The 12,725-nt window shown below is 46.7% G+C and overlaps 3 non-coding genes across 3 annotated transcripts; 1 reads left to right on the plus strand and 2 right to left on the minus strand.

Annotated features, from left to right (window-relative positions):
- Nucleotides 1–1,743: 1,743 nt before the first annotated feature.
- Nucleotides 1,744–1,817, plus strand: TRNAN-GUU (transfer RNA asparagine (anticodon GUU)). The gene has a single exon. It is a non-coding gene; the product is annotated as a tRNA-Asn (tRNA).
- A 312-nt stretch (nt 1,818–2,129) lies between these two features.
- On the minus strand, nt 2,130–2,215 carry TRNAY-GUA (transfer RNA tyrosine (anticodon GUA)). The gene is given in 2 exon segments: nt 2,130–2,165; nt 2,179–2,215. It is a non-coding gene; the product is annotated as a tRNA-Tyr (tRNA).
- Nucleotides 2,216–3,083: 868 nt separating this feature from the next.
- TRNAG-UCC (transfer RNA glycine (anticodon UCC)) lies at nt 3,084–3,155 on the minus strand. The gene has a single exon. It is a non-coding gene; the product is annotated as a tRNA-Gly (tRNA).
- Nucleotides 3,156–12,725: the final 9,570 nt, after the last annotated feature.

The following is a 12,725-nucleotide window of genomic DNA, read 5'->3' on the forward strand; positions in this document are numbered from 1 at the left end:
CTGGAAGCTCTAGGACGCAGAGGGTGTACCTCCGTGCCGTTAGTTCAGTACGGAGGGTATTTTTGCCCCCTTTGCGTGGTTTTTGTAGGGTTTTGTGTTGACCGCAAAGTTACCTTTCCTATCCTCGCTCTGTTCAGAAAGTCGGGCCTCACTTTGCTAAATCTATTTCATCTCTACGTTTGTCTTTTCATCTTAACTCACAGTCATTATCTGTGGGGGCTGCCTTTTCCTTTGGGGTATTTCTCTGAGGCAAGGTAGGCTTATTTTCTATCTTCAGGCTAGCTAGTTTCTCAGGCTGTGCCGAGTTGCATAGGGAGCGTTAGGCGCAATCCACGGCTGCCTCTAGTGTGGTTGGAGAGGATTAGGGATTGCGGTCAGCAGAGTTCCCACGTCTCAGAGCTCATTCTATGTTTTTGGGTTATTGTCAGGTCACTGTATGTGCTCTGACCTCTATGTCCATTGTGGTACTGAATTACCTTATCATAACAGGAAGGCTCAGATATGGAGCATTGATGGTATAGTGGTGAGCATAGCTGCCTTCTAAGCAGTTGACCATAGAAGGCTCAGATATGGAGCGTTGGTGGTATAGTGGTGAGCATAGCTGCCTTCCAAGCAGTTGACCATGGAAGGCTCAGATATGGAGCGTTGGTGTTATACCAGTTAACCTGGGTTTGACTCCCAGCCAGCACAGTAATTTCTTTTTTGCTGTAATTAATAAAGCTTCCTGAGAAACTTGGAACTCAAGAGAAATTATTTTTTAAGAACTTCCCGGCCAGAGCGCATTTTTCAGATCTGACAAGTGTCACTTTATAAAGTGATAATTTTTGGATTTCAGCATCTATGACTGATTCTAAGCTTTTTGTGCCTTTTACACCTTTATGCTTGGAATAACTTTATGCAATTATTTCTTTGCATTTATTACATGGTTATTGCTAACTTTGGCACATTTACAGGATTCCTTAGGGTTTAGGCCAAGAAAGGAGGGAACGTTCCCTTTTTCCAGAGGCCCAAGTTGGTCTTTGCCAATTGGTTTTAATCAAAGGGCACACCAATAGCATTGACTTTGGGGGACCCACTTTTCACCTTCCTACAAATATTACACATCCCTCGTTCCCGAATTTACCTATATCGCTATATAATAATAAACTGCATAGTTTGGTTAATGAATGATGAGATGCTGCTTTTTTCTGAATCAAGTAAATAAAGCCAAGTACTGTCCATACAGTGGTGTTCGGGGACCAGATCTGCACAGGGGCCCACCGTGTAATTCCTCTGTTCCCCTATGGGCCAGTCTGGGCCTCAACACTGACATTTATTGTGGATTCTACTCTTATTATGTTCTTGATCTTCGCATGTTTTCTTCAGGTATGCAGTGAGATAATGACATTTTTTTAAATTTCTTAGTATTTAGAATTCTTATAAATGTCATAGGAGCCGAGAGGGAAGAGAGGAAACAAACTGCAGATCAAGAGGAGAAAATATTCTGTAATGGGAAATATATTAATGTAAGAAAGAGCCGTAATAACTGATCTACGGGAAACCAAGAGAGAGTTGGCAGAAACGGGGCCTATGATTTCTTCCGCTGCGCCACTCTGCTTGTGGGGGAGGATGCTCAGAGTTGAAGTCTAGTTACTGCCTGCCTTCTGGTCTATGTCATGTAATTTATCAGCCATTTCTTATCTGTTGGCAACTAAATTATTCTTGGTGCTTTGCAAATGTTTGTTTGTTTTTGTTGAAAATCATGTCTCTGTGGCGCAATCGGTTAGCGCGTTCGGCTGTTAACCGAAAGGTTGGTGGTTCGAGTCCACCCAGGGACGTTGCACCCTTTTGCTTCAGTAGTAAGCTACAGTTGAAGAAGTTTTTGCATTGGTGCTAAGCATCTCCCTCAAGTAAAAGCCATTTTGCTGACGATGTTTTGAATTCACGAGGCAAACTGGAGAAAAACCTTCTGATATGTCATGGACTCCTATACCCCACCCTGGAAACATCCCCTATCCTCTAAAAGGAACTTGATATTCCTTGGACCTCTATATCCCCACCCCCGTATTTTTACCATATGCTTTGGCAATGCTAACAAGTACTTAGTCCTGCCAATAAAGCTCATTTGAATTGATAGGATAAACAAAACTTCCTTCGAGCCGGAATTGAACCAGCGACCTAAGGATTGCTAATTTAGAGCTACAGTCCTCCGCTCTACCAGCTGAGCTATCGAAGGATTGTTGAAAGCCCACTAGGTTTGGCCATGGGTGCCACGAGCAGGTGGTAAAAATGATTCATTCAACCCAGCGAAAAAGGAATTCAGCGGTAGTATTGGAGAATGCGGGCATCGATCCCACTACCTCTCGCATGCTAAGCGAGCGCTCTACCACTTGAGCTAATCCCCCGAACCTGGCAAACATATCGTCAGTTTCACGTCACACCAGGTCACAATTTTCATATACAATCACACATGCCATTGCAAGCTTTTTTTTTTTTTTTTTTTTTTTTTTTAAGTGTGGATTCCATTTTTGCATACTGGAAGAACATTTAAGGAGTCTACAACGTGATTGGTGCCCTACAAATACAGTTGGGCAACTTTCTAGCAAACCCTTTCTGTGTACATGGAGAATCAAATTGGGGACAGTGAAAAAAACTTGCATAGTTTGAAGAAAAAAGTTGCGATGTAGCACAATCCCAAAAGAGAACCATTGACCTTTTATTGCTTTGTTTGTTTATAGAAACTGCTGAGAGGTCGTGAAGGCCTTCTGGTCCTTTGGCACAAGTTGGTCCAGGATTCAGGGTTTTGACCAGTAATTTTTGAGCCAAAACGCGTTTGCTATTGACAGAAGCTACACCAACCAGCACAATACCAATGTTTACCTTGGCATTGCTTTTGTATTGCGGACTAACCCTACTAAGTTTCAAACAATAACTGATGAGCAGCAAATGGTTTAGATGAAGTGTTGAAAAAGCTAAGAACGCTTCTCTTCGTTTTTTTTCTCCTTTTTGTGGTTGCTAAACTGTAAGAAGAGAGTAGAGCATGAGCTTGAACACAAAACATTAAAAGAGAATAAACGCAACACCAATGGTGAAAAAGCAAGCCATGCGTTGGCCGGGAATCGAACCCGGGTCAACTGCTTGGAAGGCAGCTATGCTCACCACTATACCACCAACGCTTATGCAAGCGCGCATTTTTGTTACATTTTCTGCAATAACAGTAAACGTTCTAGCAAATCCTTTCTAAGTACATGGAGAATCAAACTGGGGGAGAGTGAAAAAAGTTGTGATGTAGCACAATCCCAAGGAGAACCATTGACCTTTTATGGTTTGTTTATAGAAAATTCTGAGACGTCGTAAAGGCCTTCTGGTCCTTTAGCGGCACGAGTTGAACTGGGATTCAGGGTTTTAACCAGTGTTTTTGAGCCAAAAGGGTTTGCTGTAGACAGGGGCATTTAGATGAAATGTAATGATGAAGAGTATAAAACACAACCGTTTAGCAGAGGATGGTTTCGATCCATCTACCTCTGGGTTATGGGCACAGCACGCTTCCGCTGCGCCACTCTGCTTATGGTGGAGGATGCTCAGAGTTGAAGTCTAATTACTGCCTGCCTTCTGGTCTATGTCATGTAATTTATCAGCCATTTCTTATCTGTTGGTGACTAGAACCCCATAAACAGGCTCTCCATGCATGTGTGGTGACTGCGACAACAAACAGCTGATCAGCCGGCGCCATCCAGGAGGCTGAGTTCCCTCAACAGCTTGTTTGGTAAGAGCTATAGGTTGCCGAATAAGAGGGAACCCGAACAAATTCGCTCAACTCTACTATAAATAATTCTAATGTTCATTTCAATGTCGCCAACATAGTCCGCAGCACTCTACAAATGGGAGGGGACAAATACAGACAATAAAGGAGGAGTGAGGGTCCGGCTCACAAGATTCAATCTATCAGGAATGAGGGGGAGCACAGAAGGTAAAATCGATCTTGTCATGTTTGGTTCTTCTATAATTATAAACAATAGCGGCATCCTAATAAAACTGAAGGAACCGATCACCAGCCAGGATCTGTAAGGTTCTCCGTCTCTTTGATATATCTGCTGTGATTTTCTGTTATTGTTGGCTTTTCCGTCGGCCATTTTGCTTTGTCTTGCTGCAGCTACTTTGCCCTGAGTCAGCCTGGAGTTTCCAGCTTCTATGTTTCCGCCCTGTTCTCCACCTCTTGCCTTTATAAGCAGCCTCAGCTGTTCAGTCAGTGCTTCTGAATCCTGTCTGCAGTCAGCCTGTGACCGGCTCCTGGAAGTCTGGGATTTAGTAATCCAGCCATCTCCTACTGTGGATCTCTGGGACACTTGTGGACTCTGGAACTCTGCTGCATGCTAAACAACATTTACCAGGGAAGTAACAGAGAGACTCTGAACTTGCTTTGTGCTTAATGCTGAACTTAAGGTACCTTCACACTGAGCGACATTACGACGAGAACGACAACGATCTGTGACGTTGCAGCGTCCTGGATAGCGATATCGTTGTGTTTGACACACAGCAGCGATCCGGATCCCGCTGTGATATCGTTGGTCATAGCTGAAAGTTCAGAACTTTATTTGGTCGTTAGATCGGCGTGAATCGTCGTGTTTGACATCAAAAGCAACGACGCCAGCAACGAGCATAGGGGCCGTCGCAGCGTCTCGTTCTGGCCAGGTAGGCGTTGTACATTACAAAAGGAGACGCCTTTAAATTACATAGCAATGTTGCTCGTAATAGAATTTCATGTGTGGTTGCTGCTGGATCGCCCCAGACACAGGGCCACGAGTTCTCGGTACCGGGCCCCTCTGGTTCGGTTCTGAGGCTGTCACGGTGGCTAGACCCGGTCCGCGACCCTGCTAAGGGGCATCCAATAAAGGTGATGCAGTCTGTCAGGGGTTCGTGACGCCACCTGTGGTGTTCGGTCAGGGTGACCGACGCTGCTGTGGGGTCCGCTGGGGTGATGTGATGGCAGCTAGATGGTATACCTTCCCACAGGTGAAGTGTGTCCCCAGGGCTTCCCAGTAAGGTAGATGGTGTGAGGTGCAGTCAATAACGATGACACAAGATTGCAGTCTCTTTACCTCTTTACTGAAGACTTCAGCAGCATCCTCAATCCAGAGCACTGTTAACAGGGCTGTCTGAGACCGGCCGGTCCGATGGGCACTTCCAGAGTTTCCCTCGCAGATGGAAATCGTTGCCCACCACTAGCGCCTGTGTGTTGTAGTCCTACCCTGCTGAGCATTCGGAATAGTCCTCACATCTCTCTCTCTCTCTCTCTCTATATATATATATATATATATATATATATATATATATATATATATATATATATATATATATATATAGAAAAACCAAACAGATAGTGTACAATGGAACTAGCAGATGACACAACATATGCCACAGGCAACATGAAAGAAGCAGTCGCCCAAGGTATGGTGACCCCAGCAATGGTCCAGAAATGACCGCGCGTTTCGGTAAGTGTACCTTCCTCCGGGGGCTCCTTGGCTGGGCCTACTGTCATTGTGCCGACCATCATTCTACTGTTCTCAGGAGGACTCTCTCTCTAACCCCTACGGGTTCACTTCAAGCTTTCCTGTCCTCAATCTTTATTAATATTATCAAACTTTATTAACTTTCAACATTTTTAACGTTTCAATCTTTTCTAAAACATGTCAACATTCCCTTTAAGAGGGAACCAAGTCTCTAGGAAATAGTGCAGATTCTCTCTGTCTGCAAGTCCACTGAAAGCAAGACCTTCTGCGTCATGTCCAGAAGCATTATCTTCGCAAAGTCTTCTTTCGCTTGTAAAACCAGTAGGGAGCACCTTTAAGAAGGTGCAAACTATATACAACAACAGTTTAGAATCATTCACCGTCCATGATCCGGCAGTCTTTTAAACAATAACGAACTTGTGCAACAATTGAAAAAGAAATATAAACAATAGGGATCCCGGGTAAACAAAGGGACCCCTTTTTGGAATAATACTGGACGGGTTTTAAGCAGCAGCAAGAAACAGTTAACTATTTACATATTCGGGGTTTCGAAGTTTAGTGCTGTAATAGGTGACACGACATCAGCCGGTGGTGACCACGTCCCAGCCGGGGACGGTCTGGCCCTGTGTCACCGTCCAGCAACGCCTTCATCGGATCAGCAGCGGTCTGGGTACGGGCGCTGATGCCGGTGGCAGACTCCGCAAGCAGGGCACCACACGCCGGGGTGGTAGTGCTGGGTCCTGTGGGGTCAGGGGTCAGTGGAGTCCCGCCACCAGTTTCGGTCGTGATCGTAGATGGCGCGACCACTAGCGCACAGCATTTGACTCTCTTAGCATACCACCCTCGCTCACTCCAGTGGCGGGTGTAGGTCACATGGTCCCCTCTGTACAAGTTTTGGAGTGGAGGTACACTGCGGGACTGGGGTTCCACATTGCAGCTAGTCATATAGACCTCGGTCAGCAGCCCCGGCTCTAACATGAAGCCACAACCCCTCCCCTGGTGGAAGGCCAGCACAATCCCCTGCTTTATCAAACTCTCAGGGCAGCAGTTGACGAGGGGCACCTGTTCCTCTGGTCGGACAGTCTGTTCCATTCGTTCCCGGTCTTCCCATTGTGAAATCAAACTTCATCTATACTGATCCCAGGTGAGCCTGATGACGTAGGAGCCCTCCTGTCGGGACCCGTCTGGTTGGAACCGGTGAGCATTCCACTCAAAGACCACCCCCCTGGGGCTCATGTCTATCGGTGTACCCAGAGGTGTCGGCAGCGGGGGCAGGATCCCCTTCATGGCGTAAAGGGCCGCCACCACAATCTCAGTAGCGGGAGACCAGTCATCAATGGGCTGGGGAGCGGTCACCGGAGCCAGAGCGGTTGGTGGGGCAGGGTCGCTGTTGGTACCTGCGTCTGATGTGGTTCCACCGATGTCGGTCGGCTATGCTGACGAGGATGCTGGAGTCTGCTGTGGCCCTGGCCACGGCTCCCCCCGGGTGGCCTTCCAGCACAGCTCCGACTTCCATTTCCTCGTCGTCGCCGACACCCCCCCCCCCCCCCCCCGTCCCGGGTCACTTCCTCGTCGTTCAGGTACCCGCTGGTCGTCAGCTCTGCTCCTTGGTCTGCAGCGGCACACACACGAGGCTCCGCCATTTTCTGGGGTTTGAGCTCCTCCATTCCTGAGCTCGTCATCCTGCAGCCGTAGTCGGAGTGGGCGGAGGCTGCTGTTCGCGCCGTTTTCTCAATCTCCTCCCATGACACGCCCTCCTTCTCCTGCGCTCCTCGTGGCGTGGCAATGGCGGCGGTTTTGGAAGGAATCATGCGGCACTTAGCAATACACAGTCTTTGCAATAAATCAGTCCAACACGTTTCAATCACAGTTCCAAGGCACACATGACCTGCTTCTCAGGCTTAAGTACGATCCTGTTCATGATGCCAAGTTGGAGCGCCCCCAGACACAGGGCCACGAGTTCTCGGTACCGGGCCGCTCTGGTTCAGTTCTGAGGCTGTCACAGTGGCTAGACCCGGTCCGCGACCCTGCTAAGGGGCGTCCAATAAAAGTGGTGCATTCTGTCAGGGGTTCGTAACACCACCTGTGGTGTTCGGTCAGGGTGACCGACGCTGCTGTGGGGTCCGCTGGGGTGATGGAATGGCAGCCGGATGGTATACCTTCCCACAGGTGAAGTATGTCCCCAGGGCTTCCCAGTAAGGTGGATGGTGATGGTGTGAGGGGCAGACAATAACGAGGACACAAGGTTGCAGTCTCTTTACCTCTTTACTGATGACTTCAGGATCCTCCATCCAGAGCACGATTAACAGGGCTATCTGAGACCGGCCGGTCCGATGGACACTTCCAGAGTTTCCCTCGCAGATGGAAATCGTTGCCTACCACTAGCGCCTGTGTGTTGTAGTGCTACCCTGCTGACCATTCGGAATAGTCCTCACAACTGCTGTTCTCGCTCATTCGTTCTCTACAGCTCTCTCTCTCTCTTTAGTTCCAGATATTACTAGTTTCTCGTCCCCCAGATATGTTATCGCTAGGACGCACCCGTCTGATGGGAAGGCCTGGAGGTCTTCCGGGACCCTAGAGATGCCCCTCTCCCACTGTTGCCCCCTATGTCTTCATAGGAAATTTAAGGTAGACAGCCAACCTATAATTAACTGTCCTGGATGTTGCCTCGGTCGTGCTTGATCTCGTTTACACTGTTCCAGAATATCCTTCCCTTCGTGTCTCTTTCATAGGATAGCGCCGCAAGGAAGTGCAGACGTGGTTCTGTTCTGTTCGCCAGGCACCTGCGAGGTTCCCACGCCTGACAGGGACCCCCCTGTGTCTTCTCCCTGCAACACCCCCTGCCATGGGATGTTGCCTGAGTCCAACCCAGTCAGCTTCTGACTAACTTTCTATCCAGCCCCTAGTTTTACCAGTGTGAGGAGTGGCCCAATAAATAAGCCTTTTTCTCCCCCTAGTGGCCGGAGTGTGAAGTGTAATGTGTGCTGGTGATACCTGGTCAGGAGAATTCCTTCAGTGCCATCAGACGTACCATCACTCCCCTTAGCGGCAGAGCGACATACTGCATACTGGGGCGCTGCACTGCCAGAACAAATAAAAACATATTTTAAAAAGTGCAATAGCAAAGTATAAATTTACCTTTATTGCTTAAAACTACCATCCCACCCCCTGCAGACTGTGAGCCCTCGCGGGCAGGGTCCTCCCTCCTTATGTACTCGTGTGCCTTGTTATCTGCTCATGTTTAATGTAATTGTCTATATTTGCTCCGTATTCACATGTAAAGCGCCATGGAATAAATGGCGCTATAAAAATGTAGAATAATAATACTATGACAGCATAATTCCAATACATATAAACTGATTATTAATACAATAAAATATGACAAATGGGACAATACTGTTACCAGAAAATATCACCGCCCTGTTAGCGAACAATACTGAAATGCAATGACTGAAAGGATAGAGAACCGCACAGTGATAAAGTATTTCATTAAATAAAAAAAAAAAGGATAAGCAATTACGTTACATTTCTTTAAAAAAGGAGACCCCATTACATTACATTAGAAAAGGAGACGCCATCTGTCACAACAGCCTGGGAGGTAGTGTGTACATTACATTATGGGGGTCTTTACATTACCAATTACAAAAGGGGACGCCATAACGTTATACATTCCATTACAAATGGAGTGGTTGTGACGTCGTCTCGCTGTGAACGCTGATGGGTCACAGCGGGGTCATCTATAGCTGCATTCCGAAATATAAACTGCGACTCTACTCCTTTTCAATTACTTGTGCGTACTCCGCCATCTACGAGCATCTCGTGAGCGTCTTGGTTGTAAATCGAGAACTCTGCATCGTCTTCGTTCTCTAGCTTCTTGTGAGCGACCTGTTTGGAGATAGAGAACGCTGCAGCGTTCTCTATTAGCTCATCAACGGTAAGTATATCTTTGTGCTGTACTCATTTGCCATGCAGCAATACTAATTTATGTGTATAGAAAATTGATGTATACTACATCTCTGCAGTGATTGGTTAGAGCTTTCAAGTTTGTAACCAAATACGCTTTAGCGCTGTAGTATTTCCCGTTAGTGGTAATTACAAGGATTTGGTGATGTGGTGTCTTAAGATGTTCACCAACAAATTGGCCACCGCCAAATTATAATTAACCATCCACAAAATAGCTACCATTAGAATTTACACCTTTTCAACACACAAAATAGAAGAGGATTCTTTACTGTTAGGGCAGTGAGAATCTGGAATTGCTTGCCTGAGGAGGTGGTGATGGCGAACTCAGTCGAGGGGTTCAAGAGAGGCCTGGATGTCTTCCTGGAGCAGAACAATATTGTATCATACAATTATTAGGTTCTGTAGAAGGACGTAGATCTGGGGATTTATTATGATGGAATATAGGCTGAACTGGATGGACAAATGTCTTTTTTCGGCCTTACTAACTATGTTACTATGTAAAATGGCTGCTAACAATAGGGAAAAGCACACGGCCCCCATCCCATCCCCAAAATGGTGGCTAACAATAGGAAATAGTCCACGGCCCATCCCATACAAGAAATGACTGCTAGCAATAGGAACGGCATACGGCCCATCACTTTCTTGCTTGCTGTTGCTTAACTTTTTTTTTTTTTTTTCTTTTTTCCAGATGTCTACAAATGAGCAGGACTGTGTTCGGGCACTCCTAGAGATGTACCGCTCCCTGCCCTGCTTGTGGAAGATAAAGTCAGCGGATTACAGCAACCGCACCAAAAAGAAAGATGCGTATGAGAAGCTGGTGGCCATCCACAGGGAGCATCATCCCATAGAGACAGAGGATGAAAACATTGTGCGGAAAAAGATCCAGGATCTCCGCACAGTGTTCAAAAAAGAGGTCAACAAGGTGGAAAAGTCGCTGATGTCTGGGGCCAGAACTGACGACGTCTATGTGCCCAAGTTGTGGTACTATGACCTGCTGGCGTTCACTCGGGACCAGGAAATCCCTCGCCCGTGCCAGACCGTGACAAGCCTTTGTGCACCATCGGCTGAAGAGAACCTGCCCGAGTCTCCTGACGACCATGTAAGTACCCCCAAGCTTCCCTTCTTGTAGCATGCCGTGTGTCTTGTATGTTTATGAGACTGCACGGTTTCCAGTAATAATGAGTCACGTTTTTCATGTTTAATCCCCCATATAATAACAGTTGCCACTTCCTGTTCAGATAAGTATGTCCAAACAGTCCTTCCCCCTCCTTAAAATGCTGTTTTACTATTGCAAAAGTCTATAACAAAGATAAATAAATCTACATATTGTGTCTTCCGCACATTCGTACAGTATTGCCGGCCAATGTAGTTCAGCCCAGCTCTGAAAGCTCTGTAACCCCTGTAGTTTGCTACCTAGGTAACTGTTCCTCATAGCTTCCCATGGACGGGCATAGAGGTGTTGGGGAGGTGGGGGCTCTCTAGGGCTGTGTGGCAGAATCGTTTGTATGTTATCGATTTTTAATTTTTCTTTTTCCTGGAATCGCAGGTGCCTCTGCAATAGCGGGAAACAACGGAAGGTAACGATGTCCAGTCCCCTCAGTCCTCCAGAAGCCCGTCTCTCGAGGAGCAGACACGTCCGCTGCGGCCATCTCACAAAAGAAAGTCAACAGCGGGCACACCTGTGGATCTCCTGGCAGTGGCCAACACCATCTTGTCCAAGCATGCCACAACCAAACTCTCCCCATTCGCATCCTTGGTTGAGGAACGGTTAAACAGATTGGACGATACCCAACGATCTCACGCGGAGAGAATAATGTTTGATGTTATGAACGTGGCAGCCTCAGCAAAACTGGGCGACACATCAACGTTGAACATCGGCGACCGTCAGCCCAGTGCCCAGTTTTATTGGGGACCCCAACAGGAGCCCATGCACAGCACTCCTGTCCGCAGACCTGGCCCACATCATTCTCAGTTCCGGACACCACCTGCACCCCCTTCTTTTGGTGACTTTTCACAAGGACCTCCTTCGGCCACGCACCAGTACAGCGAGATGGACACCTACTACCAAAATTTGTAGGGATCTTGTCTTTCAAATAATAGAGACTTGTGTTTTTATATGCTCCATAATCCCTTATGCCTACTCCCCTGCAGGCATCGGCCCGGCACCCGGTCATTAATCCCCTATGCCTCATCAACATTAAAAATGTCTTGTAAAAAATATTAATAAAATTTTTTGTTTTTAAATTTGTCTCTATACTGCGTGGCTCTGTGGCTGGGCAATAAACGATGCCGCTGGGCAATATACTACGTGGACATGCAAATTCTAGAATACCCGATGCGTTAGAATAGGGTCACCATGTACTATATATATATATATATATATATATATATATATATATATATATATTCATCAGGAAAGCGCTAGTGCAGAGGATGCTGCCGACTCACAGGTTTCATATGTTTGATACAGAAGTAGAGTATGTTCATAGATATATTTATTGGTATGTATGTAAAATAACAAGAGAATGTACATAATAATAATCTTTATTTTTATATAGCGCTAACATATTCCGCAGCGCTTTACAGTTTTTGCACACATTATCATCACTGTCCCCAATGGGGCTCACAATCTAGAATCCCTATCAGTATGTCTTTGGAATGTGGGAGGAAACCGGAGTGCCCGGAGGAAACCCACGCAAACACAGAGAGAACATACAAACTCTTTGCAGATGTTGTCCTGGGTGGGATTAGAACCTAGGACCCCAGCGCTGCAAGGCTGAAGTGCTAACCACTGAGCCACCGTGCTAGATATATCGTTATGTAGACATTTGTTACAGAAAAAGAATTGCATGGGTCATCCAAAAAATGTTACACAAGAGCACTTGAACCCCACAAAAAATGTAATCCATAATACATGGTAAAAGTTATGGCAACAGTTACGCTACTGCTGTTGATGCTGCCATGGGACAGCCCCTGGCCCATTGAAAAAGTCACAGTACTTCTCCCTGCTATTCGTCGCATCATCACTGTTCCTTCCAGATCCAAGACTTTCCGAGCCTGAAACCCTGTGCGCGTCTAGACGCCATTCGCCCTGGGTTACATCTCCGTTAGCCTGGTCAACAGAGTCAACGTATTGTGGAGGGCTGTATGCACTGGCATCACGGCGGCGTAGAAAGTTGTGGAGGACGCAACAAGCAAGCACCACAGTCAATAGACGATAGTTTCATGTTGAGTGCAGTGTGGAAAACCCGAAATCGGTTTGCCATAATACCA

Source organism: Ranitomeya imitator, unplaced genomic scaffold, assembly GCF_032444005.1.
Source record: "Ranitomeya imitator isolate aRanImi1 unplaced genomic scaffold, aRanImi1.pri SCAFFOLD_1630, whole genome shotgun sequence".
In the NCBI taxonomy this organism is placed as follows: domain Eukaryota; kingdom Metazoa; phylum Chordata; class Amphibia; order Anura; family Dendrobatidae; genus Ranitomeya; species Ranitomeya imitator.